We start from the raw sequence: 15,151 nt of genomic DNA, 5'->3' as shown, positions 1-15,151 counted from the left end.
TTTGTCACAGCACTGGGCTGGCTCAGTAAACAAGTGTGCCATGTGGGAAGAGTCTTCTCGCTTCCATTTAACAGAGTGGAAAGCTAATCTGAAGGGTTCTTATGTAACTTCTTCTCCTCTTGGGATTTGGGCCCCTACTTGAATCATCTTGTGAAAACTTTTGATCTAAGTGGCTAAGATTATTTCCAGACAAAAGATCAAAACAAAAGTATTTGCCTGGAGGATCAGCTGTCAGATAGCTCTGTGCCTTGTAGACTAGTTTTCTTGATTATTCCAAATAATTTAGAAGGCTCTTTATTCATTACCACTCATTTTTCATTAAGACTAATTTTTGTTTCTCTTTCTTTTCAAATTGGGGCTCCTTCAAATGAAAAAAAAGAAGAATTACTTTGAGTGGGAATATAAAATGACTCAATTATTTGGAAAATTGTTTGACAGTTAAATGTACACCTACCTTATGACCTATCAATTCCACTCCTAAGACTTTACCCAAGAGTATTAAATGCATAGATCCACAGAAGGGACTGGAATACTCATATTAGCTTTATTCATAATGGCCTAAAATTAAAAATAATCCAAATGTCTGTCAATAGGGAAATAAATTTGGCATAATTGTACAATGGAATTCCCAGCAATAAAAGGAACAGACTATTGAAGCATATAACAATAATAAATTTAAAAATTATTATGCTGAGTGAAAGAAGCCAGACATAAAAGAGTACATACTGAATGATTCCATTTACATGAAGTTCAAGAACAGGCAAAATCTATAGTTGCAGAACTCAGAAGAATTGTTATCTCTGGGAAGAGTTATCATGGGCATGAAGGTATTTCTTAGGGTAATAGAAATGTTCTATATCTTGACCTGGGTGGTGGTTCCATAGGTATACAAACAGGTAAAAATTCCTTGAGTTGTACACTTAAGTTGTGCACTTTATGTATGTTAAATACACACACACCTAACTAAAATGCAATATTGTAGATTTCCTTTGTGCCTAAGACAGTCCTACTTATAAAGCTCTTGGTCTTGGGAAAGGGTGCCTGTGTTAGCTTTCTATTGTTGCATAACAAATTGCCCCCCAAATTTAGCAGCTTAAAACAGCAAACATTATCTCATTATTAAACATTACATTTTGGTGGGTCAGGAGTTTAGGAGCCGCTCACTGTGTAGTTCTGGCTAAGGGTCTCTCATTCGGTTGCCGTCAAGACACCAGCCAGGGCTGTAGTCAGTAGACTGGGGTTGGTTGATTTCCTTCCAACACAGTTCATTCACATGACTGTTGACAGAGGCCTCAGTTCTGAGCTGGATGTTTGCAGGGGGCCTCAGTTCCCCATCACGTGGACCTCTCCACAGGGCCACTGCAGTGCCCTCCTGGGCTTCCCCTAGAGGGAGTGGTCTAGTGAGGGGGCAAGGAGGTGGCCCCTGTCCTGACCTCAGAAGCCATACAGCTTCACTTTCCCCCTATTCTGTTCCTTTGAAGCCAGTTTCTAAGTACAGTTCATACCCAAGAAGAGAAAAAGCAGGCTCCATGTTGAAAAGGTCATTAGGAAAAAAAAAAAGATCTGGGCATGTCTTAGATCAAACCATGACATCCAAAACAGAACTATGCACACCAAACATTGGTTTACGGAGGGCTTGTCCTTGCCTTTCAGCATGACAAAATCAATTCCACCTTATTTTTTTTGCATGGCCCTGAACTAATCGTTCAGTTAAACATGGTTCTAATGTGGCCTCAATTTTGAGTTAAGGCTGAAGGTTATTTAAGCAATCTGAAAAAATGTCTTATTTCTCACATTCTCTCAGCTTCACCAGTGAGTTCTCCTGAAACTGAACAGCTGAGCAAAGTTTCCCACTAGCCACGGCCTAGGGAACACCAGACCCTTTGGATTCTGCAGGGATGCTCTCTGCCACACAGTCCCCTGGGCCAGATGCAGGATGAGCAGGCGAAAGCAAGCAGCTACTGCAGTGAGCTGGCTGGAAAGGGAGGTGTGCTTGTGTTCCTGGAGCTGTGCTAGGCCCTTTGCATATACTGCTTCACTGGTTCACCTCCCCTGCTCTGTGGAAGAGAATCATTAGCCATCATTAAAAAATTAATCTGGCTACTATTATATGCCTTAGAGAAATGCATCCAGAGTTGCTCATGTGATAAGCAATTCAATCAGAAACCCACATGTGACATTCAGGTGCCTGCCCTAAGTGATTTGGTGATCATATTAGAAACCCATTTGTTTTCGTCGAATCTCCATATCTATGGCTTACTTGGAATAAGTAGTCACACATGCCTCTCCTTGGACCTCTGGAGGTTGACGGCTTAACTCTTTGAGGTGTCTCTGAGGATCCTCCAAAATAAATTTCATCTATGCTATGTAGTCTATATTTCAAATCAAAATGTCCTAAATGTCCTCTCCAAGTTTGGCAGAAATTCATCCATTTTTTTTTTGACTAAGAGAAGCTGTTTTATTGATATAGAATCAGTTTTACCTATAAATCAGGTATTTACTTCAGGTTAGGCTAACTGCTATAACAACCCCCAAATCTTAGTGACTTAGTATAGTAAGTGTTATTATTGTTCCACAATGTCAGTGTCAATGTTCTTTGTTGTATTGTGAGCTTACACAGCTGAATGCAGGCTCTTTCCTTCCCTACCCCTGCTCTTTCTCCTACTGCCCAAGTCCATGCAGACCCCCTAGCACTCTGCCTTTGCCTTCTCAGTTCCAGTCTCTCCACCTGTAACACAGTGAAGATAGGATGCTGGCCTCATGGGTGAAATGTAAGTGAGAAGGAATCTCACCATTTCCTGGGGTTACAGTGTAATGAGAGAAACTAGCTAAGTGTCTTTGTAATATTGTTGGACAACTTTGTGCAGTTTTTCCTTATATTTAAATAATGTAACTTTTTCTAAGAGTTTCACAAAATTGCCCTTGGATTGAAGAGCAGATAGCAGATTCAGCTCTCTTCACTTTTACATCCAAAGAATGGGTTGTCTGTGCTGAATGGGGGTGAGGCACCAGCCACCACTTACAACCTTATCTGGGAAATTTCATTTGGGTTCACTCACAACTGTTTTGAATACATCCAGTTACAAATTCAGGATTACCAAGACAAAAATAGCCTCTGTCCCCAAAATACCCCCCTGTATTTGTCATAATGTTTAAGGGAGATTACTATCCAAGGCTGACTCTGCAACTCATGCAGGTGATACTTAAAATACTTGAACCAAATCAACTGCAGCTCTGACCTTGGACTTCTAGCCTCCAGAAGCATGAGAAAATAAATTTCTATTGTTTAATGCACCCAGTCTATGGTATTTTATGATAGCAATCCAAGAAGACTAAGGTGAATATAATTTTATACAAATGGCATATTTTTCTTTATTTTGGAAGCAATATGCTTAAACAGAAACTTGGGTATGAATGGTCAAAGCAGCACTATTCATGATAGATAAATGTGGAAATAACTCAAATGTCCATCAACTGATGAATGGATAGACAAGAAGTGGTATGTCTATACAATGGAATATTATTCAGCCATAAAAAAGAATGAAGTACTGATATTGCCACATGCATGAACCTTGAAAACATTATGCTAAGTAAAAGAAGCTAGGTATAAAAGGTCACATACTGTGATTCCACTGTGATATGATTCCACTTATATGGCATCTCTATAGGCTAATCCATAGGGATAGAAAATAGGTTAGTGATGGCCAGGAGCTGGAGTGATGGGTGAATGGGAGTGGCTGCTTAATGGGAAAAGGGTTTTCTTTGGTAGTGATGAAAAGGTTCTGGAATGAAATAGTGTTAATGGTTTCATAACCTTGTGAATGTGCTAAATGCCACTGAATTGTACATTTTAAAGTGGTTAAAATAGTAAATAGTGTGTTGTATGTATTTTTACCACAATAAAAAAAGCAATAAGTTCAGTATAAAAATTTAGAAAATAACAAAGGTATTAAAAATTAATATCTCTCCTGTCTCAGTAAAGACAAGATCTTGCTGTACATATAAATTGCAGCCTCATTTTTTTCTTATTCTACAACACATTTGTATTTCTACCACTAAATATCCTTCACAGCATTTTAAATGGCTACACAATATTCCACTAAACAGAAGAAAAAGTTTCTTTTTTTTTTTTTTTTTTTTTTTTTTATTTTTTTATTTTTTGAGAGGGCATCTCTCATATTTATTGATCAAATGGTTGTTAACAACAATAAAATTCAGTATAGGGGGGTCAATGCTCAATGTACAATCATTAATCCATCTCAAGCCTAATTCTCGTCAGTCTCCAATCTTCTGAAGCATAACGAACAAGTTCTTACATGGTGAACGAATTCTTACAGAGTGAATAAATTCTTACATGGTGAACAGTACAAGGGCAGTCATCACAGAAACTTTCGGTTTTGATCATGCAATATGACCTATAAACCATCAGGTCAAATATGAATATTCATTTGATTTTTGTACTTGATTTATATGTTGATCCCACATTTCTCCTATTATTATTATTATTTTTATTTTTAATAAAATGCTGAAGTGGTAGGTAGATGCAAGATAAAGGTAGAAAACATAGTTTAGTGCTGTAAGAAGGCAAATGTAGATGATCAGATGATCAGGTGTGTGCCTATGGACTAAGTATTAATCCAGGCTAGACAAGGGCAGCAAGACATCCACGGATGCAGAAGATTTCTCTCAAAGCAGGGGGGGTGAGGTTCTGAGCCTCACCTCTGTTGATCCCCAAATTCTCACCTGATGGCCCCCCTGCGACTGTGCCTGTCTTAGGTTGTTCCTCCCTTGAGGAATCTTACCCGTCTCTGGCTAACCAGTCATCTTCCGGGGCCATACAGGGAAATGTAAAGTTGGTAAGTGACAGAGAAGCCATATTGTTTGAAAAGGTTAGCTTTTTACTTCTTTGCAGATTTATGCCCTGTGGCTTCTATGCCCAGCACTTGTCTCGAGGTATCTTTACCACCTGGAGGAATTATGATACTCGGTAAATTCGATATGAGGCATGAATTCTATTTAAAGTTTGTAATTAGGAAGGAAGAAGAAAAGCTATAGATGTAGCATATGAAGGAAACTTGGGAGGATTGATTATTTCTTTGACATATCTTCTTGTATAGTACCTTAAGTATGTATAGGTTTTAAACTACTAACTAATTTGCACACACATATTGACATAATAGGAATACGGTGACATAAACAAAGCAAATCTATAATTACCAGCCATCTCCAGTGAAGCCAAGAAAACCATTTAGGCACCCTAGGCATTTGTGAAAATTTATCTATGATATGATGGATATTGTCCAACTGTACTTGAACCATCAGACAAATTAAAGCAGCCCATTTCTGGGATCTGTTCACATCCCATATGTTCTTTTAACCATAGATAGTCTATAGTCATGAGATTTTGGGGTGCTACAACTTGCACCCCTCCCAACTCCTGGTTGAGTTCCAACAGTACAGATCCAGTCAAATTCGTTGTCTCACTGTATGCACATGCCAGCCTAGACATCTCCCTCCTCCTTCTCATGGCAAGTCCAGGAGATGGTGGGCTGGATGCAGCCACAACCGCAGCATCGTCCGGATCCCTGTGGAGGCTTTTTGATGATCATCCCCCGGCACGAGTCCTCCAGAGAGTGCTGATGCCGGAAGCTCCTCCTCATATCGTATCTTAGTTCATTTTCTGGGTATCCAAGCTAGGCCTTGATCTTCTGCGTAGAAACAAACAGACCCTTTGCCCACACTTTGACATGCCCTCTATACCACTGTGCAGAACTCATTGGAGGTCAGCACACAGTAACTGCTTTTTTTTTTTTTTTTAATTAAGAGAAAGGAATATTATCAGAAAAGAGTACCTCCATAGCTGATCATCTGACACCCTTTAAGTGATCAACATTAAGGATATTTAAAGCATGCGTTGATCTTTGATTTACCAATAGTTTTATCCTGTTAAGGAGTAATCCCCCTTTTCTTTCTTTCTTTCTTTTTTTTTTTTTTAAATTTTTAATCTACACTTACCTGAAGAATACTATGTTTACTATGCTCTCCCCTATATCAGGTCCCCCCTAACAACCACATTACGGTTACTATCCATCAGCTTAGCAAAATGTTGTAGAGTCACTACTTGTCCTCTCTGTGTTGTGCAGCCCACCCTCCCCTTTCTCCCTCGCCCCCATGCATGCTAATCTTAATACCCCCCTTCTTCTTCCCCCCCCTTATCCCTCCCTGCCCACCCATCCTCCCCAGTTCCTTTCCCTTTGGTACCTGTTAGTCCATTTTTGGGTTCTGTAATTCTGCTGCTGTTTTGTTCCTTCAGTTTTTCCTTTGTTCCTATACTCCTCAGATGAGTGAAATCATTTGGTATTTCTCTTTCTCCGCTTGGCTTATTTCACTGAGCATAATACTCTCCAGCTCCATCCATGTTGCTGCAAATGGTTGGATTTTTCCACTTCTTATGGCTGAGTAGTATTCCATTGTGTATATGTACCACATCTTCTTTATCCATTCATCTACAGATGGACATTTAGGTTGCTTCCAATTCTTGGCTATTGTAAATAGTGCTGCGATAAACATAGGAGTGCATCTGTCTTTCTCAAACTTGATTGCTGCGTTCTTAGGGTAAATTCCTAGGAGTGGAATTCCTGGGTCAAATGGTAGGTCTGTTTTGAGCATTTTGATGCACCTCCATACTGCTTTCCACAATGGTTGAACTAATTTACATTCCCACCAGCAGTGTAGGAGGGTTCCCCTTTCTCCACAGCCTCGCCAACATTTGTTGTTGTTTGTCTTTTGGATGGCAGCTATCCTTACTGGTGTGAGGTGATACCTCATTGTAGTTTTAATTTGCATTTCTCTGATAATTAGCGATGTGGAGCATCTTTTCATGTGTCTCTTGGCCATCTGTATTTCTTTTTTGGAGAACTGTCTGTTCAGTTCCTCTGCCCATTTTTTAATTGGGTTATTTGTTTTTTGTTTGTTGAGGCGTGTGAGCTCTTTATATATTCTGGACGTCAAGCCTTTATCAGATCTGTCATTTTCAAATATATTCTCCCATACTGTAGGGTTCCTTTTTGTTCTATTGATGGTGTCTTTCGCTGTACAGAAGCTTTTCAGCTTAATGTAGTCCCACTTGCTCATTTTTGCTGTTGTTTTCCTTGCCCGGGGAGATATGTTCAAGAAGAGATCACTCATGTTTATGTCTAAGAGGTTTTTGCCTATGTTTTTTTCCAAGAGTTTAATGGTTTCGTGACTTACATTCAGGTCTTTGATCCATTTTGAGTTTACCTTTGTATATGGGGTTAGACAATGGTCCAGTTTCATTCTCCTACATGTAGCTGTCCAGTTTTGCCAGCACCATCTGTTGAAGAGACTGTCATTTTGCCATTGTATGTCCATGGCTCCTTTATCAAATATTAATTGACCATATATGTTTGGGTTAATTTCTGGGGTCTCTAATCTGTTCCACTGGTCTATGGCTCTGTTCTTGTGCCAGTACCAAATTGTCTTGATTACTATGGCTTTGTAGTAGAGCTTGAAGTTGGGGAGTGAGATCCCCCCTACTTTATTCTTCTTTTTCAGGATTGCTTTGGCTATTCGGGGTCTTTGGTGTTTCCATATGAATTTTTGAATTATTTGTTCCAATTCATTGAAGAATGTTGCTGGTAATTTGAGAGGGATTGCATCAAATTTGTATATTGCTTTCGGCAGGATGGCCATTTTGACGATATTAATTCTTCCTAGCCATGAGCATGGGATGAGTTTCCATTTATTAGTGTCCCCTTTAATTTCTCTTAAGAGTGACTTGTAGTTTTCAGAGTATAAGTCTTTCACTTCCTTGGTTAGGTTTATTCCTAGGTATTTTATTCTTTTTGATGCAATGGTGAATGGAATTGTTTTCCTGATTTCTCTTTCTATTGATTCGTTGTTAGTGTATAGGAAAGCTACAGATTTCTGTGTGTTGATTTTGTATCCTGCAACTTTGCTGTATTCCGATATCAGTTCTAGTAGTTTTGGAGTGGAGTCTTTAGGGTTTTTTATGTACAGTATCATATCATCTGCAAATAGTGACAGTTTAACTTCTTCTTTACCAATCTGGATTCCTTGTATTTCTTTGTTTTGTCTGATTGCCGTGGCTAGGACCTCCAGTACTATGTTAAATAACAGTGGGGAGAGTGGGCATCCCTGTCTGGTTCCCGATCTCAGTGGAAATGCTTTCAGCTTCTCGCTGTTCAGTATAATGCTGGCTGTGGGTTTATCATATATGGCCTTTATTATGTTGAGGTACTTGCCCTCTATTCCCATTTTGCTGAGAGTTTTTATCATGAATGGATGTTGAATTTTGTCAAATGCTTTTTCAGCATCTATGGAGATGATCATGTGGTTTTTGTCTTTCTTTTTGTTGATGTGGTGGATGATGTTGATGGATTTTCGAATGTTGTACCATCCTTGCATCCCTGGGATGAACCCCACTTGGTCATGGTGTATGATCCTTTTGATATACTGTTGAATTCTGTTTGCTAATATTTTATTGAGTATTTTTGCATCTACGTTCATCAGGGATATTGGTCTGTAATTTTCTTTTTTGGTGGGGTCTTTGCCTGGTTTTGGTATTAGGGTGATGTTGGCTTCATAGAATGAGTTTGGGAGTATTCCCTCTTCTTCTATTTTGTGGAACACTTTAAGGAGAATGGGTATTATGTCTTCTCTGTGTGTCTGATAAAATTCCGAGGTAAATCCGTCCGGCCCCGGGGTTTTGTTCTTGGGTAGTTTTTTGATTACTGTTTCAATTTCTTTGCTTGTAATTGGTTTGTTTAACTTTTGTGTTTCTTCCTTGGTCAGTCTTGGGAGGTTGTATTTTTCTAGGAAGTTGTCCATTTCTTCTAGGTTTTCCAGCTTGTTGGCATATAGGTTTTCATAGTAGTCTTTAATAATTCTTTGTATTTCTGTGGAGTCTGTCGTGATTTTTCCATTCTCATTTCTGATTATGTTGATTTGTGTTGACTCTCTTTTTCTCTTAATAAGTTGGGCTAGAGGCTTATCTATTTTGTTTATTTTCTCAAAGAACCAGCTCTTGGTTTCGTTGATTTTTGCTATTGTTTTATTCTTCTCAATTTTGTTTATTTCTTCTCTGATCTTTATTATGTCCCTCCTTCTGCTGACTTTAGGCCTCATTTGTTCTTCTTTTTCCAGTTTTAATAATTGTGATGTTAGACTATTCATTTGGGATTGTTCTTCCTTCTTCAAGTGTGCCTGGATTGCTATATACTTTCCTCTTAAGACTGCTTTCGCTGCATCCCACAGAAGTTGGGGCTTAGTGTTGTTGTTGTCATTTGTTTCTATATATTCCTTGATCTCTATTTTGATTTGTTCATTGATCCATTGATTATTTAGTAGCATGTTGTTAAGCCTCCATGTGTTTGTGAGCCTTTTTGTTTTCTTTGTAGAATTTATTTCTACTTTCATACCTTTGTGGTCTGAAAAATTGGTTGGTAGAATTTCAATATTGTGGAATTTACTGAGGCTCTTTTTGTGAGCTAGTATGTGGTCTATTCTGGAGAATGTTCCATGTGCACTTGAGAAGAATGTATATCCTGTTGCTTTTGGATGTAAAGTTCTATAGATGTCTATTAGGTCCATCTGTTCTAGTGTGTTGTTCAGTGCCTGTGTGTCTTTACTTATTTTCTGCCCGGTGGATCTATCCTTTGGGGTGAGTGGTGTGTTGAAGTCTCCTACAATGAATGCATTGCAGTCTATTTCCCTCTTTAGTTCTGTTAGTATTTGCTTCACATATGCTGGTGCTCCTGTATTGGGTGCATATATATTTAGAATGGTTATATCCTCTTGTTGGACTAAGCCCTTTATCATTATGTAGTGGCCTTCTTTATCTCTTGTTACTTTCTTTGTTTTGAAGTCTATTTTGTCTGATATTAGTACTGCAACCCCTGCTTTCTTCTCACTGTTGTTTGCCTGAAATATGTTTTTCCATCCCTTGACTTTTAGTCTATGCTTATCTTTGGGTTTAAGGTGAGTTTCTTGTAAGCAGCATATAGATGGGTCTTGCTTTTTTATCCATTCTATTACTCTATGTCTTTTGATTGGTGCATTAAGTCCATTTACATTTAGGGTGACTATTGAAAGATATGTACTTATTGCCATTGCAGGCTTTAGATTCGTGGTTACCAAAGGTTCAAGGTTAGCTTCTTTAGTATCTTACTGCCTAACTTAGCTCGCTTATTGAGCTGTTATATACACTGTCTGGAGAGTCTTTTCTTCTCTCCCTTCTTATTCCTCCTCCTCCCTTCTTCATATGTTGTGTGTTTTGTTCTGTGCTCTTTTTAGGGGTGCTCCCATCTAGAGCAGTCCCTGTAGGATGCCCTGTAGAGGTGGTTTGTGGGAAGCAAATTCCCTCAGCTTTTGCTTGTCTGGGAATTGTTTGATCCCACCATCATATTTAAATGATAGTCGTGCTGGATACAGTATCCTTGGTTCAAGGCCCTTCTGTTTCATTGCATTAAGTATATCATGCCATTCTCTTCTGGCCTGTAGGGTTTCTGTTGAGAAGTCTGATGTTAGCCTGATTGGTTTTCCTTTATAGGTGACCTTTTTCTCTCTAGCTGCCTTTAAAACTCTTTCCTTGTCCTTGATCCTTGCCATTTTAATTATTATGTGTCTTGGTGTTGTCCTCCTTGGATCCTTTCTGTTGGGGGTTCTGTATAATTCCATGGTCTGTTCGATTATTTCCTCCCCCAGTTTGGGGAAGTTTTCAGCAATTATTTCTTCAAAGACACTTTCTATCCCTTTTCCTCTTTCTTCCTCTTCTGGTATCCCTATAATACGAATGTTTTTCCTTTTGTATTGGTCACATATTTCTCTTAGTGTTGTTTCATTCCTGGAGATCCTTTTATCTCTCTCTATGTCAGCTTCTATACGTTCCTGTTCTCTGGCTTCTATTCCTTCAATGGCCTCTTGCATCTTATCCATTCTGCTTATAAATCCTTCCAGGGATTGTTTCACTTCTGTGATCTCTTTCCTGACATCTGTGATCTCCTTCCGGACTTCATCCCACTGCTCTTGCATTTTTCTCTGCATCTCATCCCACTGCTCTTGCATTTTTCTCTGCATCTCATCCCATTGCTCTTGCATTTTTTTCTGCATCTCTGTCAGCATGTTCATGATTTTTATTTTGAATTCTTTTTCAGGAGGACTAGTTAGGTCTGTCTCCTTCTCAGGTGTTGTCTCTGTGATCTTTGTCTGCCTGTAGTTTTGCCTTTTCATGGTGATAGAGATAGTCTGCAGAGCTGGTACAAGTGACCGCTGGAAGAGCTTCCCTTCTTGTTGGTTTGTAGCCTTTTCCTGGGAGAATAGCGACCTCTAGTGGCTTGTGCTGGGCAGCTGTGCGCAGACAGGGCTTCTGCTTCCTGCCCAGTTGCTTTGGGGTTTATCTCCACTGTTGCTGTGGGCTTGGCCTGGCTGGGGCTGTTCCTCCAAAATGGTGGAGCCCCGTTAGAGGGGGAGCAGCCAGGAGACTATTTATCTCCGTAAGGGGCCTCTGTGCTCCCTGCTGCCCAGGGGGTTAGAGTGCCCAGAGATCCCCAGATTCCCTGCTTCTGGTCTAAGTGACCTGTCCTGCCCCTTTAAGATTTCCAAAAAGCACTCTCCAAACCAAAACAACAACAGCAACAATGAGAGAGGGAACAGAAAGGAAAAAAAAAAGAAAAAACACGCGGTTTTTTTTTTTTTTTCCTCAGGTGCCGGTCCCAGGCACCCGCGCACTGGTCCTGCTGCCCTGTCTCCCTAGCACCAGGGTCCCTGTCCTTTCAAGGCTTCCAAAAAGCACCCACCCACCGGTCCCACAGGGAAGGAACGCTCAATATTCTTGGTCCTCAGGCACTGGTCCCACGCACCCGCTCACCAGTCCCGCCGCCCTGCCTCCCTAGCACCGGGGTCCCTGTCCCTTCAAGGCTTCCAAAAAGCACTTGGCAAAAAGAGAGAAAAAAAAGGGGAAAAACGCGCGATTTCTTCCGTCCTCAGGTGCTGGTCTCAGGCACCCACCCACCGGTCCCACAGGGAAAAATGCGGGATATTCTTTGTCCTCAGGTGCCGGTCCCAGGCACCCGCTCACCAGTCCCGCCGCCCTGCCTCCCTAGCACCGGGGTCCCTGTCCCTTTTAGGCTTCCAAAAAGCACTCGCAGAAAAGAGAAAAAAAAAAGGGGAAAAACGCGCGATTTCCTCTGTCCTCAAGTGCCGGTCTCAGGCACCCGCCCACCGGTCCCGCAGGGAAAAACGGGGGATATTCTTTGTCCTCAGGCGCCGGTCCCAGCCACCCGCTCACCAGTCCCGCCACCGTGCCTCCCTAGCACTGGGGTCCCCGTCCCTTCAAGGCTTCCAAAAAGCGCTTGCCAAAAAGAGAAAAAAAAAAAAGGGGAAAAACGCGCGACCTCCTCCGTCCTCAGGCACCGGTCTCAGGCACCCGCCCCCAGGTCTCGCAGGGAGAAACGCGGGATATTCTTTGTCCTCCGGCGCCGTTCCCAGGCACCTCCTCACCGGTCCCGCCACCCTGCCTCCCCAGCAACGGGGGCCCGTCCCTCTAAGGCTTCCAAAAAGCGCTCGCCAAAAAAAAAAAACTGCTCCGGTTTCTCTCCACCCGCCGGGAGCCGGGGGGAGGGGCGCTCGGGTCCCGCCGGGCTGGGGCTTGTATCTTACCCCCTTCACAAGGCGCTGGGTTCTTGCAGGTGTGGATGTGGTCTGGATGTTGTCCTGTGTCCTGTGGTCTCTATTTTAGGAAGATTTTTCTTTGTTATATTTTCATAGCTCTATGTGTTTTTGGGAGGAGATTTCCACTGCTCTACTCACGCCGCCATCTTGGCTCACGCCCAAGAAAAAGTTTCTTTACTTAGACTCCAATTATTGAAACTTTAGATTGTTTCTATTTTAAGTAATGCTGAAATATCCTGTAGGTAAATCTTTGACCACATTTGTAATTATTTTCTAAGGATCAATTCTGGGATGTGGAATTGCTTAGCCAAAGAATATAAACTTGAAAAAAATTAATTGACTTTATTTGTCTCAAATAGTTTTAAGTTCACAGAAAAACTGAGTAAAGACTTCCCATCTATGTTCCCTCTACCTAGTGTCCCCTATTGTAACATCTTATATTAGTGTAGTACATTTGTTATGATTATTGAAACAATATTGATACATAACTATGAACTAAAGCCCATACTTAATTCATATTTCTTTAGTTTTTACCTAATATCATTTATCTGTTTCAGCATCCCCACCCAGGGTACCACATTACATTTAGTCATCATGACTTCTTAGGATGCTCTTGGCAATGGCATTTTCTCAGACTTGCCTTGTTTTTGATGACCTTGGCAGTTCTGCAAAGTACCAGTTATATTGTAGGATGTCCCTTAATTGGAATTTGTCCGATGTTTTTCTCATAACTGGATTGGGGTTATGGTTTTTTGAGAGGAAGATCACAGAAGTAATGTTCCATTTTTATTCCATCATACAAAGAGTACATACTATAAACGTGATTTATGACTGCTCCGTTGACCTTGATCACTGGGCTGATGCAGAGTGTGTTAGGTCGCTCAACCGTAAAGTTTTTTCCCTACCCTCTTTCTCTACTCTGCATGTCCACTGAACAGTCACACTTAGGGAGTGGAGAGTTATGCTCCCCCTGAATATAAACATTTTTGGTACAAATTGTGAAATTGCTCTCTAGAAGAGTTATATTGGTTTACATTCCCAGCAGCAGTGTGAATATGTATCTGCTTTATTGCAAATGTGCCGGTATTGGATATTACCCTTTAAAAAATTTTTGCCGATTTTAAAGAAAATGCCATCTTGTTTAATTTACATTTATGAGTTTATTAGAGAGTTTGTAAATTTAAAAAATTCTATGCTTTGTTGGCCATTTGCTTATTTTCTCTCAGGGACTACATGTACATCCTATGTTCATTTGTAAAAATTGCGGTTTATTTTTGTTTTGTTAATTTTCACAATATTAACATTTTGACTGGTCATATTTTAATTGGTCATAACATTTAATTTGGCCATGTTGCCAGTATTTTTTTTTAAGTTCTCCTTTTGCCTTTTAATTTTGTTTATGGTGATTTTTGGAGTACAGAAGTTTTCAATTCACATACTCAACTATCAGCTTTTTTTCTCTGTAATTTCTCTTTTTGCTGTTAGGTTAGAAAGGCTAAATTTATACTTTGTAAACTATCTGGACAAATTTACATTCAGGTTGCTAATTTATTATTTTTTGAGGAAGTTATTTTTTTTATAATTTGAGTTCCTTTGAAATGGGAGGACATGACTTGACTAGTTTGAGCTTTTTCTCTGAAACAGTTAACAGTGGACACTTTTCAAGATGAAATTATAAATTATGGCCTCTCTTAGGGATCTGAGACTGGTTTTAATGTTTTAAAGAATACTCAAAATGGAAGTGAACTGGCTGACATAAGATACCAAGTTCTTTGGAGCTATAAAATGACAAACAAAAAGGGTGACTTGAAAATGTGAAAACGACAACTTGAGTGAGAAATGAGCTTCCTAAGTGAATTCCAAAGTGTGATTATTAAGTAAAGAGGCTAATTTGCTCCCCATCCTTCAGTAATTGACATATGCAAATGAGCAGTCAGAAATGGGCAGGTGGACTTGGGGGTAGGGGTAGTGGAAGTGACCACAAACATGTATTTCAACAAAGAGCTATTTCCACAAAATATTTTTAGAACAATCTCATTCAGAATTTTCTTCTGACCCAATTTCAGTCATGAAATAAAATTGGTCAAGTTACTGTTAAAAATTTCACACAGTAAAATATGAATGGAAATGAACCACACTGTATTGTGGCAGACAGGTGGGAAATGTGAACAGATACGCTTTTCTCTCCTTACACTCATCAGATCTCTTCCATGCACCGCAAGCCCTTTCCCCACAGCCATGCTGGGAAGCCCTTCAGCAGAGCACCTGAGAGCAAGTCAGTGAATCACCGAGTTCTACGTTCAAGGACCCCACTCAGGTATAACACAGACAAGGTGTCCCCCCAACCCCACCCTCTCCAATATTTAAAAATACCTCCTGACTTGGGAATAAGAAAAAGTTTGGAGAGAAGCCACAGGGTTATGTGTGGTTGTGGTGCTCT

Source organism: Manis javanica, chromosome 1, assembly GCF_040802235.1.
Source record: "Manis javanica isolate MJ-LG chromosome 1, MJ_LKY, whole genome shotgun sequence".
NCBI classification, from domain to species: domain Eukaryota; kingdom Metazoa; phylum Chordata; class Mammalia; order Pholidota; family Manidae; genus Manis; species Manis javanica.
The sequence above is the reverse complement of the archived record's forward strand: the minus strand, read 5'-3'. Positions refer to the sequence as shown.